This window comes from Gordionus sp. m RMFG-2023, chromosome 4 (genome assembly GCF_954871325.1).
Source record: "Gordionus sp. m RMFG-2023 chromosome 4, tfGorSpeb1-WG-v2, whole genome shotgun sequence".
NCBI lineage: Eukaryota > Metazoa > Nematomorpha > Gordioida > Chordodea > Parachordodidae > Gordionus > Gordionus sp. m RMFG-2023.
Genome location: NC_088778.1, coordinates 567374 through 590479, shown reverse-complemented (window position 1 = coordinate 590479; position 23106 = coordinate 567374).

Sequence of the window (23106 nt, the reverse complement as noted above, 5' to 3'; positions counted from 1 at the left end):
ATGGTAAATCACGTGAATTAATTTATCATATGTTTCTATGAATGTTCAAGTGCCAAATATTTATTGCTAAACAACACATATGTAAAGTACAAAAAATTTTTAATTCCTATTATATTGCGTATTATTCAAATAGGTATTTTGTTAGGGTCAAATCAAGAATTTCTCAATTATTTGTTTGATGATAACAACAAAATCATTTGAGCTAAATAAGTGATCTGATTCTGTTTTAACAGCGTCATCTATCAACCTATATTTTCCTAAAATTAATAAATTAACGGTCACCTATAAGTTAAATTAAACTATAAATCGCAAAATAAAAGTCTTTTATCTAAACAATAACTGGCATATGCAATAGTTATATTTGTCTCTATCTTATAAAATTTGCATGGGGTTACGTGACAAGTACCAAAATCATAAAATGCTTTATTGAAGTCATGTACATGAAATTTGGTTGGAAATCGGAGGATGATATGGACCAACTGACAACGAAGAATTTCCCATATTTTATATCAATGTCCTGATTTAGTCATTTTTCAAAACCTGTAAACATTTTATTTTTTAATAAATATGGAGATAGATACTAATGAGTTAAAATACACTTAAATTATTTTTTAAACACCGGCCTAATATCGTTTTTATTTTAATATTTGTATATTAATTTTAATTAAAAAGAAAGCGAAATCAATATATATTTGTGCGCCATTCTCAGGATGCCCTTTCTATGATTAGATTTGTAAGACCTAATTGCACCCATGTCGAAAGGTTGAATTAGGGATGTGGTATTTGTTAGTAAAAAAATTAATTTTATATTATTAAATGTTAACGGTAAAATTTTCTTTATTAATGAGGAATCCCATTCTCTTAAGATATCTTCAAAAGTTTAAGTTGTCAACCAATGGCATTTGTTAGAATATTATTTCACTAAAAAATTTTATATTTAAAGCACCTAGGGTTTTTTAATTTTAATTTTCCTGCAACATATGACTTTTTATCAGATCTTATGAAAAATAGAACTGAAACCTTTTCCTTGACTTTCACTAAATTCCATTGTGCCTTTTGACAATATTTCGTAGTATAGGCCTGTCTTATCACAATTGTAAATACTATTCCTTTGAACATATTTAATCAGAGATGTAAGTGAATTTTTGCTTCATTCATTTGCATTAATGATATCTGTCCTTTTTTTTTCATTGCAAGCATTATGAATATTTATATTCTGCCATCTCTGCAACCAGCTGCTAGTAGGAATGCCTATAATTTATAAATAAACTTATTATAAAAACTTGAATTACCTTAGTTGAATGGTCCATAGCGTTTTCTAACATCACTGGCCTATTTAGGCTGAAATTTTTACTTCGCTTTGGATAAACCAAATCAATAAAGTTACTTTTGCCATTGGGTAACAACTCATTCTAACTTTTTTAGTTGCAATGGGTTTATTTCTAAAAAATTGTGTGCACATACTTGCTTTTTTACAATCTGTAAATTGGGGAAACTTGACATTTATAATTAAACGCTAATTTCTTTATGAAGTAGTGCTTAATTATTCAATGATTTTCCCCTTTTTGCTTGAGGGTTAACGTTAATAATGATGTTTTATCCTCATGATTATAATGTTTAATAAAATTACCATTTTTGTATTATAAAGTTAAGGGTGCAGTTCATGTAAAAAAAAATCGAGAATAATTTTTCACGATAAAATATTTTTATTTTTTCACTTATCCGATTAAATTAACGCTATTGTCATGTATATGGGACCTGAAAAACCTCGCAATTATTTGATATTTTTCAATTACGATTCGCAATTATATCCTTAATTTAACATTAAGCCATAGATTTTTATAATAATAGCGGGGTATTAAGCGATATGCAATTAAATATTTACTAGAGGGAAAATTTTTTAAAGTAGAAAAAAACGAAAATCTGATTTAACCGAAAAATGTATTATAACATATGTTGAGGAGTGCTTTATAAATTTTTAATATGTGCATGGTTTCTAATTTATACGAAAAAAAAAATCATTGAGCGTTAACATTTTCAGAAATTTAAAATTATTTGGATTGACATTTTGAGAAAACAAACCAGACTGGGACTGACTGATTTTTGGACAACAACCCGAAATATTTTCGGACGGGGAAGGGTCTGGATTAGTGTTGTTAAACGGCTGAGCCGATTTTTTAAAACGCCAACGATTTTGGTTATAGATGCCATAAAGGTTTTCGAGGTTTTAGGCGATATTTTTCTGGCTAAAATATAGAGTTATCCGTTTTTAAAAACCCCTCAAATCGACCCGTATAACAACACTAAAGCCAATTCCCTTCAGAATATTGGTACCCGATCTATATTCCTATAATTAAAATTATCCCTAAAAGAGTTCAAAATTCCTTATAGATCCCTAATTTTGAGTTTAATATGCCTAAAGAGAGTTAAGTAGTTTAGATTAAAGATCTGCAAAAGTAGACCCGGCCCGTACCCAGCTCAAATGGGTTTCTGGCCTGGCCGGGCCGGTCAATATAAAAAATTTCGGGTGAAGCGGGGCTTGAAAAATTATGCCCGATGCAGATCTCTAGCTTAGTTTTCCATATCCCATAAAAACAAAAATATGCTATATACTTTTTCTATTTAATTTTTAAACCCAAAATCATAATAAAAAAACACATATGATAAATTTTAAATTACAAATTTTTACAAAAATAAAAAAAAAAAATAAAAAATTGAATGTTATAAATTAAATCAATAAAAATAAACAAATTAAAAACATTAAACATTAAACATTAAACATTGCTTGCTTTTTTTGGCGGGAAGGGGAGGGGGAAGTTTATTGGAAGGATTTAAAAAAATTTGTAACCAATGGTAGATAAGTATTAAATTTAAATAATCTTAACTAATTAAATATGTCGTTCCTGCTCTTCCAATTTCAAAACCTGGGCCGTTAAATTTGAATCCGGAGCTTTATTAACGCCCTCTACCGCTTTAAATTTGGAGTCCACTTTGATGTCCGTTATCGAATGTTCGAATGGGATTTCCATGACAGGTTTTTTGGCCTGCGACGTTTTTGTCGATGGCTGCGTCAACGTTTTCACCTTTTTCTGCGAAACCATGGCGAATGGGGTAGGGAAACCTTCAGCTTTTTTGATGCTAGGTGGAAGATGCAAAGCCGGGGGTTCAGCGGCACTTTCGCCGGCACTTTCTTCGCTTCCCCCATCTTGGGTCGAAGAAATGATTGACGGGGATGGCGGAACAACTTCGCACGGGACGGGTGGCGGTGGTGGCGGAGCGGGTGGTAATGAAGCCGGGCGAACCGGAGCCGGCTGCTTAGGCGGTGGTTTTTTGAAACACTTGAAACAATTTCCCATCACATTTAATCAAAATATTCGTAGCTAAGTGTGATGTTGTTGATGTTAAGTTTTTTTTTAAATATAATTTTGTCACGATTAGTTATATCAGGAATTATCTTTGACGAATGAAAGCTCTATTCTTCTTACCAAATCGGTTCATTTTTTTTTGTATTTCCGGTTTTATCAGTGATAGGATTGATGGGCATTAGTTTATCTAAAATAATCTTTGCAAATGGGATAAGAAAATCATTAAACGTATAATACTATTAATCTTGAAAAAAAAAATAAATATTGAAATTAAGAACGTAATTAATTTTTTAGAATTTATATATTCCATTGTTGATTAAAATGTATTAAACAAATAATTTCATAATATGAGAATAAACGGGCTGTGAAAAAACTATAATCATAATAAATCTTGGCTGGAACAATCTCTAGAACATACGCTCTAGAAATGCGAAGCGAACCGTATATTAAATTATTTAACGTGCAGCCAAACGGTGAAGATGGAAAGAAAAATGTATTTTTTTTAAAAAAGTTACATTTTAAAAGTATCTATTTTCTGATTTTTTTTATAAAAATTTTCACATATAGAGTAATATCATTTTAATTAATGGATTGATGAACTTTGCCACCTACATAGTGCGGTGACCAACTGATTAATTCGATATTTAGTTTATAACTTGAATAAAAAATACGAGGAATCGAAACAAAACGTAATTAATGCAATATTTTAACTATTAATATGTAAAAGGTAAAATAATTGCTTATAAGATATGGTATACATAACGCAAAAAGAAACTTGACTCATGAATTTAATTGGACAATTATTATATTTTTAGCCCGTTTACTCTAAATTTTTAACCGGTTATAAAAGCAGCTAAATAAAGTTTTTATACCAGAAACTATCACATTGGCCTCTTGGGTTTTTTTTCTTAAAAACATAGCAGTTCCAGATTTGAAAAGAAACTAATATAAATTAAAACGCCCTTAATGTTAACGGATTTTCTCGTGGCTCCCGCCTGAAGATTGAGCCAAATTAACCGACATTTAACTATTACTCTCAGCTATAATCAGTAGCTTCGATTCAGTGAAGATTCGTCCGCTAAATCTTTCCATGTATAACAACCCCTTTCCATAGTTGCGAATCGCATTTCTTCCATGCTAAGGTGGGGGAAGTTTAAATGTATTAATGAGGGTTTTGGGGTTTATTTTGTATCGTGGCGGCTATGGATAAGGATTGTAAATCAGAAAAGTGTAATAATATTTTTAATGGGTTATTTTTAACGGTTTTTTTTAAAAACTATTATAATAAATTTAAATCTATTAAAAAATATTTATAATATATAAACAATTTAGAATGTTACATATAGGATGAAATAATATAGAATATTTGGAGTAGAATAAAAAATTACGATTTCAAATTGTAACATTTTAAGTTAAAAAATTATTATATTTTTTGCAATTACTATTACGTAGTGTTGTTAAATATTCGAGTTCACACATCGAGTCGAAGTCTCAATAACTCGACTCATTTTTACGACTCGAGTCGCCTTGAGTCGTAAACTCACGCCACTCGAGTTCCGAACTTGACTCGTGGACTCAATAAATTGGTTGACTTTAAATTTTGTGAAACTAGATTCTAAAAAAGCTAATCTAGCTTTGAGCACCAATCCCGAGCCCAGACCAGAGTGTTCAGAGCCAAATGTATTTTAGGTTGTTTTTTTCTTATTAAAGTATATGAATATATGATTATTCGTGTAACAATCGATAGCTAATTAGATATATTGAATAGGTATCAATCCAAGTGCCACTTCTCAATGGGCGAAGATTTTACTACGAGGGTCAGGAATAATTTAATCAGCACCAAATAATGATATGATGATGGATGGGTATCAAATAAGTCTAGTTCTACCTCAATATATTATATAAAAGCTTCACCTGGGATTGGGGGTCGTAAAAAATAAAAATGGTTGCTAATATAATCGTTTCTTGCGGAAAATTTTGATAACATGAGCTTAATCAAAAAATACAGTTTCTGAAAGAGGTCGAACCTTAACACGGTCCATATTACCCCGGATTTTATGGATTGCCCATGAATCGGTCTCTGTTTGGTCATGTGATCTTCAAATAGCCCAATCGATTTTAAATTTATCAATTCTGCAAATTATTATCCTTTATTTTTACCAGTCAGGAGTTATCAAATTGAGAAAATGAATTTTTTTATTTTACGAGAGATTATTAAATTTAAAAAAATTTATTTATTTTCCCTAAAGGATTAAAAGAAAACAGTACTATATCCTTGAGATTACAAAAATGGAACGTAACTTTGATAGATTACTATTTCACCGTGAAGCGTAAAGCTGGCAAATACAAATGTTGTTCTCTGAACGTCCTTTCAAGATTTATCACAAAGTGACAATTATGAAGTTGTTGAAAATATTGCCATTATCTATCTATTTTTAATAATCTATTAATACACTGGTTAATTGGTTTTATATAATTATATTTTAAATAAAAATAAGTAATTAAAATATGTAAATCAATAATATTCAATCCGCAAGTTGGCGTTTGTTGTTTTTGTATATAACTTTATGTCATTATAGATTTTTTTTTATATAACATTCTAACGGCTACTTTTTGAGCCTATTTTTAAGGGCTAAATCAATATTTTTATTCAGAAAAATATATTTTGAAAGCTATAAGATTTGCTCTCATAGATGGCACAAATATCGAGCCGTTTACAACACTAATATAAAGTTAAATATATAATTGAGCAATACGCTGATAAAGTAAAAGTTGATACAATATTATTTTTGCAAATGTCATCTGATATTGAATAATACCAATACCAACTACTAAGTGAACATTTATTAAGAATATGTTATTAATTGATCCTGGTATTATAATGAATTCTTTATTCAAAAATACATGTAATCTGTATCTTTCGTCTAGTCATATTTATATAAATATTTCGGAAACAATTTTATTATCTACAAAAGTATGCATTATTTCAATATAAATACAACTAGGAACTCGGTAAAGCTATTACACGGAATCTTGCAATATCATTAAGAAATTCAGAAACACATCAGCTTGCCCAATACTAAACTTTAATAGATAATTCTTGCTTAAATATATAATATTTAAACAATTTATAATGTTATGTATATAGGATAAAATAATATTGAATATTGGAGGAGAAAAGAAATTACGATTTCAAATTATAACATTTTAAGTTTAAAAAATTATTAATTTTTGTATTATTTTTTTTTACAATTACTATTACGTAGTGTTGTTAAATAGTGGAGTTCACTCAGGTTCGAAGTCCCAATTACTCGACTTAATAGTCAAGTTTCTTGAGTCGTAAACTCAAGTCGCGCCTAGAGTTCAGAACTAGAGTCGTCAAGTCAATAAATATGTTAACTTAAATTTTATGAAACTCAATGAGTGCTATTAATTGGTTGATTGTGTAAAACCCAGCTTCGCTGATTGGAGTCATAACAGGACCACTAAACAAGCTATTAGCACGAACCTCAACACATAGACTAGGGGGTTCTGAACCAATATATTTGAAGTTGCTTTTTTTTTCTTGACCTTATTAAGGTATATATACATATGGTTATGAGAAGATGTCAATCGAGAGCTCGATAGCTAATTAGATCTTTTGAATAGGAACCAAACCAAACGCCACTTCTCAATGGGCAAGGTTATTACTGCGGGGAGCCAGGAATAATTTAATCAGCACCAAATAATGATATGATGATGGATGGATCATCAAATAAATAAAAAACGTTTAGGCATAATAATTAATAAATTATAATTATTTTTTTCTCGCATTATATATTTATTTATTATATTTTTGTTTAATAAATTCAAATTTAATATAATAATAATGATGCCATTATTAAATAACTATTTTAAAAAAAATATATAATATTGATTTTGTTGATTCAAAAAAATTCACAATTTATTAATTTATTTGAAAATAAAATCATTTGACTGGCAAAAAAATTGTTAAAATAACATATTTATTATTTTCTTCTTACTTTTCTGATAGTTGTAACCTCTTATTTGAAAATAATATCCAATTATTATTCTTTTAATCCCCTCCCCCTTCAGGTAAGGTTTAATCCATTAAAACTAAGTGTATATACTATGGTTTGGTAAATTTAAATTTAAAACTTTTACTTGATAATACCAATATTATTTGTTAAATATTACTGATCATTCATACCTAATATTTAATATTAAAAAAATTCCCAGGCAAAGTACTAAGTCATAATAATTTTGAAAAAATTCTTCCAAGCCCAATGAATATGATAATTTTAGTAGTTGAGAACTAAAATAAAATATTTAAATAATCATAATGTTAAAAATACAATCAAAATCAGATTTTCATGGGCCTAGGCTTTTTGATCAGGCCGAGCCCAGGCTTCGCAAAAAAATTTTTTTAGGCCAATGTCTGACTCATAGTTAATAATAAAAAAATTCTCAAGCATTCTAGCTCATAATATTTTTGAAAAATTTTTCCCCAAGCCCAGCCTAATATAATTTATGAAAATATTTTTCAAACCCAACCTCAACCTATAAAAATTTTATAAAAAAATATTTTCCCAAGCCTGGCCAACCCATAGTAATTTTCAAAAATTTTTCTCAACCCGGGAGATAGGTGAATCTCTAAAAACCATATCTATTTTTTATTCTATTTTAACGGCCAACCCATAAAGACTGAGAATGAATACTATTTTTGAATAAAAATATATTTAAATTAGCTTTTACCTGAGGGCCATATAAATATGCTGTGTTAAATATTACATCTATGCCTAATATTAAAAAAAATTCACGCACTTGGGAAAATTTTCTCAAAAAGACCATAATAATTTTGAAGTCACAATGCATTTAAAAATACAGCCAGAATATGAAAGTTGCATGGGCCTTGGTTTTTGATCAGGCCTGGCCCTGTCTTCGAAGGAAATATTTAGGCCAATTACTAACCCATATTTAAAATTATAAAATTTTCAGGAATCTAAGACTATATTAGTTTTAAAAAATGTTTCCCAAGCTACTTCCAAGTCCATATTAATTGTGAAAATTATTTCCCAAACCCAGGAAAACCCAGAATAATTTATTTTTTTCTTGGATCCAGAAAAATAGGTGTGATGTAGTAAATCTGTCTAATATGTATATATTTTTTTTTGCCATTTATATTATTGGGAAAATTTTTCAAAATTAATATCAAATGAAGGGGAAATATCTGATTTACCTATCATTCTACTGGTTAGCTCCTGCTTGGTATTTGTATGAAAATCATGAATACATATTAAAGTACCATGCTAAAAATATGTTCATTCTGATTTAAATTTTAAACAAACTACCACCCTTCCACATGATTTATCATTTAGTTACGAAATATAAATTTAAATTTAAGACTTTGTTATTAAATTACAATAGAAAAAATAAAAAGATATTCTAAGTTAACAAATAATAGGAGGTTAACTTTAATCATAGTCAAATTATATATAAGTTAAACAAAAAAGTTATACATTAAATCAAAAATGTTATAATAAGTTATGAAAAATATACATTCTACAATTAAATTATGAAGTTATGAGAAAATATGCAAAACTATGGAATGCATGTAGAAAGTCCAATTTCAGAAAAAAATAAGAGAGATGCAAATATTATAAAAATTACCTAATTAAGAGATATAAAATTCTATAAAATTCAATGTGGAATGGATTCTTCTTATGGGTTATAACCTAAAACTCTTATCTAGCAAGAATAAATTTTTAGATTACAAAATACAAATGAATAAAAATTTAATTTAAAAGACTTTTTAAATGTATACATAAATTAAATTTACTAAATATATACTTTATTAACAAATTCTATAAAAATAATGGAAAATTTTAGAATAACCTCAAATAAATATAAATATTTAAATAACAAACACCTCATAAGTTAGGAAAATTTCTGATTCGTCCCTCATCAAATAAAAGAGATAAATTCTGATTCCCCATATAATGGTTTAAATTTTAAATTATACATAAATTCAAGAATTAAAAAAGTATTTAAATAAATATCGTTCTTGAATTGGTACTTGATGCATATAAAGTTCTAATGAACCCTAAATATTCAGGAATAGGTATAATATTAGGTGTGTATTCAATGTAATATAATTATCTTATGCATAGTTTGAATTTTAAAGTAGCTACAAACTTTGAATCGTATCTCTTTGATTGATTTTGTCAGATTAAAAAAAAATATATATTTTACCAGATTAAGAAAAAAAAGCATTTGCCGGGATTCGAACCCAAGTCCAAAAATCCATCTATATTTGTAAGCCAAGTTCTTGCCCGATTGCTTCACACGCGCTTTTCAAAATTAACGATTTTTTGAATATATATTATAAAGTGGGACACGAGAGCGTAACGCTACTTTCGTGACAAGGCTTTTGTATATATTATAGATTCTCATGATTTTTGCAAGTTAAATAATTTTATTTACAAGCGAATTAAAAAAAAATATGAAAATGTTTTGAATTAAATTTGCATTAGGTAGTTTGACAACACTAGATTTATTATTTTCAAGATTAAATATAAAAATTATTAATATCAATATTTCGCAAAAGATAAAGATAATTAAGCAAAGTTGGCGTTTGTTTACGGTCACTTGCTGATAAACTATAAATTGTGAATATTACAAAATTACTATATTTTTTTGTAACGAATCAAAAATTGAATTTCTGAAAGAGGCTGAAACCTAGCACGTACCCCGGATTTAAGGAATTGTCAAGAAATCCGACTCTGTTTAATCATGTGATCTCACAAAGCCCAATCGATTTAAAATTTATCAATTCTGCGAATTAGAACATTTAATTAAGATTCTTACTAATATTTGATTACGATATTATAATAAAATTCTTTATTCAAATTGTTTAATAGTTATAATAATTCTCCTATAAACTACTTATATTTTGTTTAGGTAATGTAATGAACATTCAAAAATTTAAATTATTTTTTTTTATTTTGAACTACAGTAATTCTATTCGTGAATGACATTATATTAGTTACAAATTTTATTATAAAAAGATCAAAATTGTTTATTTACACTAAAAATTTTTAATTTTATCCGAAAATAAAATTTAAAAAATGGTTCTCATAAGATCTTAATTTTTTTGGAAAAACATCACAAATTAATATGATATGATGTATCATTTCATTAGTCATATTTTATATATATAGTTCGGAAACAATTTTATTAATGTAACTTAAATTAAAAGATTAAAGCCTATAAAAGTATACATTATTTCAAATAAAATACAAAGTACTCGGAAATCTCAAAAGAATTCCTGGAATACCATTAAGAAATTCAGGATCCAGCAGCATAACCCAACACTAAACTTTAATAGATAGAGTGCGAAAAATAAAATTCTTACTAATGGTGAGTGATGTACGAACGTAAAAATTAAATATGTAATATATAAACAATTTGAATGTTGTATATAGGATGAAAGATTATTGAATATTTGGAAAAGAAAAAAAAAATTATATTTGAAAATTAATTATATTATTTTTTTTTGCAATCACTATTACGTAGTGTTGTTGAATAGTCGAATTCACTCCAAGTTGAAGAGGCAAAAATTCGATTCAAAACTTCTAGCTTTGAGTTCATTGGTCAACTCATTTTTACTACGAAACTCAATAAAATAGTGTAACTTAAATTTTATGAAATTCGTTTGTATATAAATATATGGTTATTAGATGTATCAATCAATAGTTAATTAGATCCATTGAATAGGTTTCAAACCAGACGTCACTTCTCAATAAGCCAATCTATTACTATGGAGGTCAGAAATATTTTGTCGGTATTAAATAAGTCTAGCTCTACCTTAATATGGTGTATATGAGTCTAATGTGGGGAGGGGAGGGGGGGGGTGGTTGAAGATAAATATGGTTACTAATATATTTGTTCGTGCGGAAATTTTGAATAACACGAGCTTAATCAAAAATAGAGTTTCTGAAAAAGGCCGTTTTAGCTTTGCCTTATGATAAAATTCCGCTTTTAATACAAAACTTACTAGTTATTAAAATTGATATCACGTGACCAATATTCTTCTTTAAAGACTTCTTTTTTTTCCCACAATATCCACTTATCTTTCTTTTTCTTAACAACAATAAATCTTATTTCCTTTCTCTTTTTTGAACAAACTTTTATTTTTTTGTTCGACCAATATTGCCTGAAATTATGCATTTCGAGTGTCAACATTTACCACAAGGTGACAATGAAGTTGTTTAATATATGATTTGCCCTAACTATGATCGTAAAGTCATTTGATCGTGTTCCATTTTTCTTCTGATTGGTCTATTTAATCGCTGTAAATTAAATCTTTTTTCTGATTGGTCGATTTAATCGCTGTAAAATTAAAATCATTTTAAAAAACATTAAGCAATACTGTAGCTGATAATTACAAGACTATTTTGTTTAAAAATGAAGAAATGAATCATTGCAAAGTAATGATATATTGTATAAAATTTTATTTTATTTATAAAAAATTATATTTTTTAGAACAACCCTATCAAATTTATCTAATCTAATAAACGTAAGGATGTACTCTTCTATAACCTATTTCAATATAGAATTTATTAAGATCATGATTGAATCAGATACAATGTACACGGATGGCACTATTTTTTTTATAGCACCAAATATTAACCAGCTGCTTTTTCTGTTCATGTTCAATTATAAGAAACATGTGTTGGTTGTCATATGTGCCGTTTTGTCGAACAAAAGAAAATCGATATTACATTAAACTTTTTATCATGATCAATATGTGATAAGAAGCATGCTTTGTTTAAATTCCTCTATAATGAAAATCCTGTAGTTAGAAACTAATGTTGTGGCATTCAGTTACCATATATTTGCGACAATAAATAATCTTACTGTGAATAGATTTTTTAATACATGGATTAAACCTGGCTTGGTTATAATGATAATTTATTATTTAATAGGACAAAATTCAATGTTTTCTCAAGAGATGTGGTATAGATATGGGACACGCATCTGTACCAGGATAAATAATCACCAAAGGGGCTGGCATTATGCTTTAAATAAATCAGTCAAATCTTCGCATCATTGATACAAAATTAAAAAAGTTAAAGGAAACCTACAATAAATAGATAACCCGAAGAAAAGAATATAAATAATAAGCTCCGTGAAGTTGGCCGAACATTTGGAAGCACTAAAGATGAATCATATGACATTTTTTAGTGCTTCGTTAGTGCTTATTATCAATCCGTATAATAGCCGAATTTAAGGAATAAAAGTTACAAGCAAAAAATCATCCGGTTTCCGCCATTATTTAGTGCTGAATTCTTGTATTTATATTTCGTTATTAATTTAGTGAATATGGAAATAAAAATTAAATCTTATTAATCAATATAATTTAAAAATTATATACAAGTTTATATTTGCTGATAAAGTTACTTATTATTTATAAAATTAATAATATTAATTTTTTTTTGATTCATAAAATTATCTTTGAAAAGATATAATATTTTATTTGATTATTAATAAAATTTGTATTTATTTTAAAAAAATATAAAAACCCTAAAAAAAATAAGGGAAGATTCATTATTAACTCTTAATAATATCATCTATTTAATACACAAGTTAAATTCATAAAGAAATTAAAATGTATAAATCAATAAAATTCGATCCGCAAGTTGGCGTTTATTATTAATTTTATTTTTAAATCTATAAATACTAATATCTAAATAAAAAATATTAAAATTTAGGGCCATTCATCGATAACGTATAAATTGTGACACATTACAAAATACAATAATATTTTGAAATGTCATCTGATATTGAATATTACCAACTACTAAGTGAACATTTATTAAGATTCATATTCAGAGTTGTACATTTGCTCAAAATTAAAAGTCTTCAAGATCTAGATCTTTGAAGATCGTAAAATTTGAAGATCTTTTATTTTTTAAAAAATCTGTCTTTGAGGATCTTTTATTTAAAAATATTTTAGATCAACGATATTCTAAGATCTTCATATTTTATAATGTTAGAGTAAAATTATTATTTTTATGATATTAATTTTTGAAGTAAATGGGTTAGTAGTAAGCATGTTAAATTAAAATTAAAATTCAATAAAGATGTACCCACAATTTTCATAATAGTTATTTTTTTAAAACTTTTTTTGACATATATGGGTGAAAATTTATATTTAAAAAAAATTTATATTAAAATTTCAAACGAAGATGTAATGTAACACAGAAAAGTGACAATTATCATATTCGTTATTTTTTAACTAATTTGAATTATTGTGTCGCAAATAGGTAAAAATTTATATTATTAAGATTAAAAAATAAAATTTCAATGAAAATGTACCATAGAAAAGTGACAATTGTCATAATCGTTATTTTAAAACTTTTTTGATTTTTTTAAAGCAAATAGGGTATAAATAGATATTGTTAACATAAAAATAAAATTTCAGTGAACATGTACTACAGAAAAGTGACATTTATCATAATCGTTATTATTGAACCTTTTTGAAATTTTTTAAAGGCAAATGGGTAAAAATAGATATTGTTAACATGTTAAATTAAAATTTCAGTGAAGATGTACCACAGGAAATAATTGTCATAATCCTTAATTTTTATTTTGAATTTTTTTAAGGCAAATGGATAAAAATATTTTTTTAATTAAATTAAAATTCAGTGAAGATGCACTAAAGGAAAGTGACAATTGTCATAATCGTCATTTTTGAACTTTTTTGATTTTTTTTTATATATGTAACATAGAAAATTGACAATTGTCATGTGTAATATTTTTAAAACTTTTTTAAAAATTTAAACAAGGATAAAATAAAGATATTTTGAAAATTATTTATAATCAGGTCTGTTGTTAGAAAAGTCGTACCCCTACCCCCATCTAATTTTAACCAATCAGCATGTTTCTTAAATTTTTGATGGTTTTAGATTAAAAATTATTAAAAAGTGGTGCCTTTCTAACTTCTATAATTTGAGCGTTATTAATGTAAAAGTCGTGATTTTTATTTCAAAATCAATAAGAAGGCTAAGGGTGAAGTTTTTCTTTTTATTAATAAAAAAAAATTATATATTGATCAATATTAACATCGAAATAGATCTCCTTTTACAATTTAACCCTTAATTTTTGAAATTTATCATATTATATAAACTTTTACACGAACGTCAAAAACTTATTCGTATCTCTCCTTACAAAATTCATCACTTTCCATTTCGATGTTAATATTGAACTCTTGGCTAGCTTCATACATAAAGAATTAAAAAGTATAAATTAATAAATTTCGATCCGCATGTTGGCGTTTATTGTTAATTTAATTTCAAAATCTAGAAGCCATTCATTCATCCATAACGTATAATTTGTGAAATATTACAAAATACAATAATATTTTTGGGCTTATAATTTTATTTTATATATATATATCATACACATATTTTTTTAATAGCTGTTTATGGCCTAATCAGCTGGCCAGCCCATTCGGCATCTTACTCAACTTCTATTCTAATCAAGCTTAGGTCTTCCTATCTTCTTTTTGCCCCTTTGGACTCTTTGTCTTGTCTTATTAGAAAGCTTCCATTTTTATATTGGAACAAGATCACCTGTTTTCGAAAATATATATACACGAGAAACGTTGGTTGTTTGATATTATATATATAATGTATGCTTTGAGCACTAATTTGTTTTGTGAGCTAAAAAAACAAGTAACCGGTCCTGGTCTAAGATCAATTGACCCTACCTAACTCTAACCCATACCTTAGAGTATTTAAAATGACGCTCGAAAACCTTTTAAAATGATATTTTATAGGTCCGAGATGATAAACTTCAAGTATTCTACATTGCTTCATCTATACCCGCCAATGACATATAATGATACCTAGACTGACGATGCATTCATTAAATGTGTGCACCAATGAAAACAGATGGAGACGCCATTTTGAATACCCATATCATTATTAAAAAAATTTTAAACGAGAAGCCAGTTTATTCCTATGTCTGTGACGCAAACTTTATTAAAGAATTGCCTGATCATTAAGACAATCAGGACGCAAGTTATCAATCGGGTTATCAAAATGGCGGGTCCAGCTGATTTGCATTCAACGACGCCATCAAATGCGTTAATTTTTTATTATAAATATCATGAAGACTAAAATTTTATGTTATAAACCCTTTATATTTTTTATTATGACGAATAGCATTATGTTTTTATCAGGAAACATTATATTTAAAAATATTAATAAATAAAATATATGATTTTAAAATACGTAATTCTTTACACAAAAGTGTTCCCTATACTGCTGAAATATTATAAAATATTTTGTTACACCTCTTTTTTGCCTTAAATAACTGCGGCTATTTCTCATTCCGCGATATCGATTTACGTATAAACTTTAGCTTATTCCTCGAAGATTTTTTGCTCTAAGATCATCGTTTTCATCCACGAATGTTTGGAGAATGGTAAAACAAATTGATATTATGATCCCTTTCAGATTTTTGTTAGACATTTCAATGGAAGGACAAGGAGATCCATCTTTAAAGTTCTAACAGACAATTTACTGGTATCAGGGCTCTTGTTTGGGGGGTATATTGATAGCTTCCGACTTCTTGATGCTCTCGGGAAGGTGTATATACTGATCCGCAGGATTTTCGGGTATCGGGGTAAGCGGAACAACATCGCATTGGTGTCGTGGAAGAGGAATGGGTGGCGAAAGATTGGGCGGTAATTTTGCCGGAAGCGGGGCTGGAACCGGCTCGGGTGGTTTTTTGCAGCAATTTCCCATTACATTTAGTTAAGATACTTGTAGCTAATTCTATTGTGTACGTGTTAGGTTTCTAGTTAATGTCATTAAGATCGTAGTTTTATATTAAAAATGACTATTAATAATTATATACTTTTAACGAATGAATTCTTCCTAAATAAAAATAGATACATTCTGTACTTTCCAAGTGTATTAGCGAAAGAATTGGCGAGAATGTTCTAGAATAATCGACATTGGGATAAGAAAAATCATTAGATGATGGGAAAAAAAAAATTGAAAATTAAAAGAGCATATACAAAAAAAAAATATTTCGAATTTTTATATTCCTTTTTATTAAAAAAAAATATGTATAAGCAAATTTATCATTAAAACTGCGGAAAAACGCTAGTGTAAAAGCGTTATCTTTGAGCGTCGCATTACTTAACGCGGAGATATTACAGCTGATTCAGTTTTAAAGATTAATTTAAGATAAAGCCAAAATAAGAGATAATTATTTACCGAATTCACTATTATTATTTTTTTATAATCATATATCGCATATTTTATTTTTATCAACGCATGGCAACATGCGTTTTTAATAATTGAATATTTGAATATTTGAAGACGTCAATCCTAATTAACCATGATGAAGCTTAAAATCTGAATATGGCAGCGTTCATGACATTCGTAGAAAATATGTTGACTTATGATATTTTAGCTCGATCAATCGGATCTAGTTTTATCAATACACCATTTTTATTGAATTTTTGTCCGTAAACAAAACGCGTAACGCTTCACGCCTTTAACAAAGTAGAGTTGTGGAGTTATATCGAAGAGGAAGCGTTAATGGTTCATAAAAATATTCAAATGCGCTGATATTGTAGCGATAAAAAATAAGACCGTATCTAATATTTCAATAAAGCACATTAAAAAAATCAATAACGTTTAATGCCATGCCATCAGAGTTGTTAAAGTATCTAGATACAAGTATCTAGATACTGTATCTAGATATAAAAATGTAGTATCTGTATCTGTATCAAGATAGATTTTTTAGAAAGGTATCTGTATCTGTATCTAGATATTTTTTAGAGGTATCTGTATCTGTTTTTAGATAACTTTTGAGACTTTGTATCTGTATCTGTATCTAGATCCATTTAAAAAGTATCTTTTAACAACTCTGCATGCCATACATCATTAAGATAAGAGGTTTTATTATGTATGTCGAAATTTTTAAAGGGATTATGACTATCCGGGATCTTCGCGTTAAGGAATCTTATTTTAAAAGCGTTTTCCGCGAGTTTCGGTGCGTTTTTTAATTTTATTGTTATTCATTTATTTTCAATGTTGTTTTTTTTTTTGGCCTTATGATATAAGATTATGTCTAATATAGGGTATCAATCGATAGCTAATCAAAAGATCTATTCAACTGGAGGTCAATCTCTCCACCATAATGGGCGAGTCTAGGTCTTGGGGGGTCAGAAATATTTTTATCGACACAAAATATCGATATGGGAATCAAATAAAAGTTAATTTCAATATGGTTTGACGTTACCCATATCAAAAAAAATTATTTTTTACACCCCCCCCCCTTCCCTCTTCCACCCAGACCAAGTCATACCCATAAAGACCAAGAATAAAGACTTTCAGTCAAACCATATTGAAATTAGCTTTTATTTGATTCCCATATCGATATTTTGTGTTGATAAAAATATTTCTGACCCCCGAAGACCTAGACTCGCCCATAGGAGAGAGATTGACCTCCAATTGATAGATCTTTTGATTAGCTACCGATTGATAACCTATATTAGACATATCTTATATCATAAGGCCAAAAAAAGCAACATTGAAAATTAATGAATAACAATAATATTAAAAAACGCAACGAAACGCGTGGAAAACGCTTTTAGAATAAGAATTCTCTTTATCACGATTAAAACGTGATAATGCCGTATAGTTCTTTATCCTTTAAAAAATTGAAATTTTAAAGGGATCCCTTTAAATCCTTTGAAGATTCCGGATAATCATTATCCCTTTAAAAATTACGACATAATATAATATATCTTTCCTATAGCTTTTCTAAAATTTATATAAATATATGCTTAATCCATTACGAAAACTGCAGTTGATTTGATCGTAAAAGTTGCCTCAACTAAGAAACTTGATGATTTACATTCAGATTTACCATTCACTATATGTAAAATATTTTGATCATTTGAAGTTGATGATATAAAATCTATGGATGGATCGGTAAAATTACACAAATCGGGATACGTATAACTCAATAAATCATTTGAATAGTCATTCACCATTATTACAACTGTTTCAATCGGTAATGATATGGCCTACCCAAAATGCTAAAATTTTTGAGTCAATTTCGAAATTATTAGTCATTTAAGGCTGGGAAAACCAGACCAACTATATAGATCTGTATTAGATGGCGATAATATCAAGTGTGCAATCCATATGTGTCTAAAAAAAACCACTTTCAATTAGCACTAATTTACCATTTAACGAACGAGTTTTGTGTATTTTGACTAGGTGGTGTTGGTGAAGGAGTGCAATAGTAAATTCTTTTGGAAAATGGTCATCTTACCATCGGAATATGTTATGGCAGCAGCCGTAAGATCATCTAAACAATATTATAATCATTGAGTCTATAAATATTTCAAATTACTATATGCCAAAATATACTTAATTTCATTATTTATTTAGGACCCGGATATAAAAGATTCGTAATGAGATGACAAACAAATCAATATATTACATGTGTAAAAAGGGTTTTTAAAAAAAAATAAAAGAAATAAAAATAAGGAATCATAAAGATGATTTAAGGATCCTTAGAAATTATTTAAATTATATGAAGGGTTGTGAGATCATTTACTAGTGCATTTCCTGTTGAATTCGAGGGTTGCGTCCAAGTCTTTAATTATATTTCTATAGAATTTCTTTAGGAGATTCTCCGTAAGAGACAGGTGATAGGGGTACGATTTGAGAATCAGAAGATAAGTAATGAACTAATATAGCCATAAACTGACTTACCGCTTTGCGATAAATAAATTCTGGATCTATGCGTTTGTGAAACATTGTTAAAAAGTATCGTATCTAGTGTGGTACAAAGGGTAATTCGGTATATTCATCACTTCCTATATATATATATTGTTGTATAAAATTTTAATAAATGTTTTAATAATTGTTTGCGATATATAGGATTTATTTAAGTATCGATTATCGACATCGATTAATATATGTAGATATCTGTGGTTTTGATATTTACTCTGTTGCACATTACCTTATTATGCACATAACGTATATCCATAGAAGTCACACCGGCATAAATCAAAGCGAGAAAATTGCTCCCGCTACTTAACTCTTCCCTATTAGGGTTTCCACTCGGGGTTCTTAGAACTTATTGACCAAATATCGCAAATCGTTTTTAGGCCCTAAACATATTTCAGCCTTATTATTAGGATTGGGTCACCGTTATATTTATGAGATCATATTTATTTTGCAAAAATTAAAATGATACATATATTTTATAGTAATACTCCAATTCAAATTAGTGTTGTTAAACGGCTCGTTACTCCATCTAAGCTTGGAGATTTTGATAATATAGGTCTAAACCAGAGTTGTTAAAATCTAGATATAAAAATGTGGTATCTGTATCTATATCTAGATAGATTTTTGATTAAAATATTTGTATCTAGATATTATTTTAGACGATGTATCTGAATCTAGATCCATTTAAAAAGTATCTTTTAACAACTCTGGTCTAAACCTTAGTTCAAAATCTAGATATAAAAATGTGGTATCTGTATCTATATCTAGATAGATTTTTGATTAAAATATTTGTATCTAGATATTATTTTAGACGATGTATCTGAATCTAGATCCATTTAAAAAGTATCTTTTAACAACTCTGGTCTAAACCTTAGTTCAAAATCTAGATATAAAAATGTGGTATCTGTATCTATATCTAGATAGATTTTTGATTAAAATATTTGTATCTAGATATTATTTTAGACGATGTATCTGAATCTAGATCCATTTAAAAAGTATCTTTTAACAACTCTGGTCTAAACCTTAGTTCAAAATCTAGATATAAAAATGTGGTATCTGTATCTATATCTAGATAGATTTTTGATTAAAATATTTGTATCTAGATATTATTTTAGACGATGTATCTGTATCTAGATCCATTTAAAAAGTATCTTTTAACAACTCTGGTCTAAACCTTAGTTCCTTCTATGAGCAAAATCTTCAGGCTCGCGCAATATCTTTCCAGATGAAATATTGAGTTGCAGCCGTTCAACAATACTAATTTAGAAAATCACAAAATATTATTGATTTATTTGATTTATTTCGGGATTTATTTAGATGTTCAGTTTCAGGAGATTAGTTTCTGATTGATTGCATTTTTTTCTTCTTTCCGAATAGTAAATTCTGGATACAGAGTTTGAAATATTTGTTATGAAACTAAAAAAATAAATAACTTGAAGATTATAAAATTTAAGATCTTATTTTTTGAGAGCTTCCAAACTCAGTTTAAAGCGGACAAAAGGCTCAGATATTTATTATTAATTAAAAAATAACATTTTAATGAAAGAAAGAAAGAAAGAAAGAAAGAAAGAAAGAAAGAAAGAAAGAAAGAAAGAAAGAGAAAGAAAGAAAGAAAGAAAGAAAGAAAGAAAGAAAGAAGAGAAAGAAAGAAAGAAAGAAAGAAAGAAAGAAAGAAAGAAAGAAAGAAAGAAAGAAAGAAAGAAAGAAAGAAAGAAAGAAAGAAAGAAAGAAAGAAAGAAAGAAAGAAAGAAAGAAAGAAAGAAAGAAAGAAAGAAAGAAAGAAAGAAAGAAAGAAAGAAAGAGAAAGAAAGGGGGGGGGGGGGGCACTGTAAAAATTTGCCAAAACATTTTTAAATTAATAAAAAATCGAATTTATTTTATGATCTTATACTATTATTTCTAAAAAAAAATATCTAAATTCACAATTTTGCCAGTTATATTAAAATAACGGTAACGTAATTGAATCAGAAATTTTCTGGTATATTTTTTTTCCCACATCTGTGATGGGTATATGCAAAATCGAACTGAAAACTCAGAAAAATCTAAAATGGTGGGCTCAATTTTCAAAAAAATTGAAAGCTATGCATTAGTGATCTGCATCGGGCCTTATTTTTCAAGCCCGACCCGGTCCGAACCCGATTATTTTTAATCTCGGGCCGGGTCGGATTCGGGCCGGGTCGGATTCGGGCCGGGTCGGATTCGGGCCAGGTACGGGCCGGGCTTAACTTTGCAGATCTCTACTATGCATAATAATTATTACTATAAGGGGGGGGGGAAATAATCGTGTCACGTGTATATTTGTGAATATTGATATATAAGAAAAAAAATACTAGTTGTTAAATTTTATTAAATTTTAAAATTGCCATATATTTATATATTTCTCCTTTAAAATTATATTTTAAATGTTTAATATTTTCATATTTAATTCGAAATAAATTTAACATCTTACTTTATTCATTTTGAAGTTAGCAAATTTTTAAATGTCATAAATTTGTATTATGTTGACAATTTTTTGGTTTTCCTTAAAATTGTAATTCTAAAATTTTAAATTGATTTACAGGTTATGGAACTTGTTCCTACGGCTTTTTCGATTTTAGAGAGTGGGCTTTAAATAATTTCATTTTGTGTGCCATTTATTAATGCAATTCTGCAAGACAAAGATAAAAGGTCTAATTTTGATTATATTCTAATTCTCAGTTGAATGATAAATGTCTCGCAATAATTCACCCGCTAAAATCAGAGTGGCCCCAGGTTAAAACTTAGATGTAAGCGAAGGAAGGAAGCTTGAACCTATTTCCTGCTTTGAGAGAAGATCTTGACAAAGATAAGGCAGACTTGATTCCTTCTAAAAATAGAACGCACTTACATATTATTTTCTAATAAAAATAATAATAATAATAAAAAAAGTGGATAAGGATCTGAGCGAAGATTTTTTTTTTTTTTCAAAATAAATAAATCCCTCAATTAAAATTTTCATTTATCAATATAATGCAACCTTCCCGCGCCAGTTGAGCGTCTAGTTTATTTATCCTAAATTTGAAAAATCAAAAATTGTTGTTATAAAAATAAGTAAAAAAAAAATTATCCATAAAAATATCTTATATCTTGTCTTATCTCATAATAATATTATTTTTTATAAATTATTTGTGTTAGCATCCAATGTGTTCAGGTAATGTATATAAAAGTTTATGAAATAGTTGCCTACATTAAATTATATAAACAATATAAATATTATTAAAAAAGAGATATCTTATTATTAAGATATTTTTTTATAGTTTATATATGATATATATTTTAGGGAAAAATTTATTATTTTTTGTTCCTTATTTCCTTCCTTTCTTCCTTCCTTCCTTCCTTCCTTCCTTCCTTCCTTCCTTCCTTCCTTCCTTCCTTCCTTCCTCTTTTAATAAACATGTTGAAATACATTTCATATAAAATCATTTTCAAAGTTCATAAAATGATTTTATGTTGAAAAAGATTACACGCATGTATAAATAAGGATATAGATATATTTCTACAAGAATATATAATTTTAGAATTAGTGCATACCCCTTGTAGGAAAAAATAATTATCTTCCCATTTTTATGTTATTCATACTTGATTTCTTTTATTTAGTAAAAGATCTTATGATCGGGATCAAAAAATCTTGAATTTTTAAAGATTTAACATTTTCCGGAAGTGCCATCCTTTAAATAAAAGTGTCATATCTAGTGCTGTTATAAAGGGTAATTGGATATATTCATTTTTTTGCCTAATATAATAGTAATGATCTAATCGCTTAATAGTAAATTTTTTTTTTATAATTCCGAACTTTGTATAATTGCATAATTCACTGGGGGGGGGGTGGAGGGAGAGAGGGGTATGCTTTTACTCAAACCGAAAATAAATAAATAATTTTTTCTACGTGGATC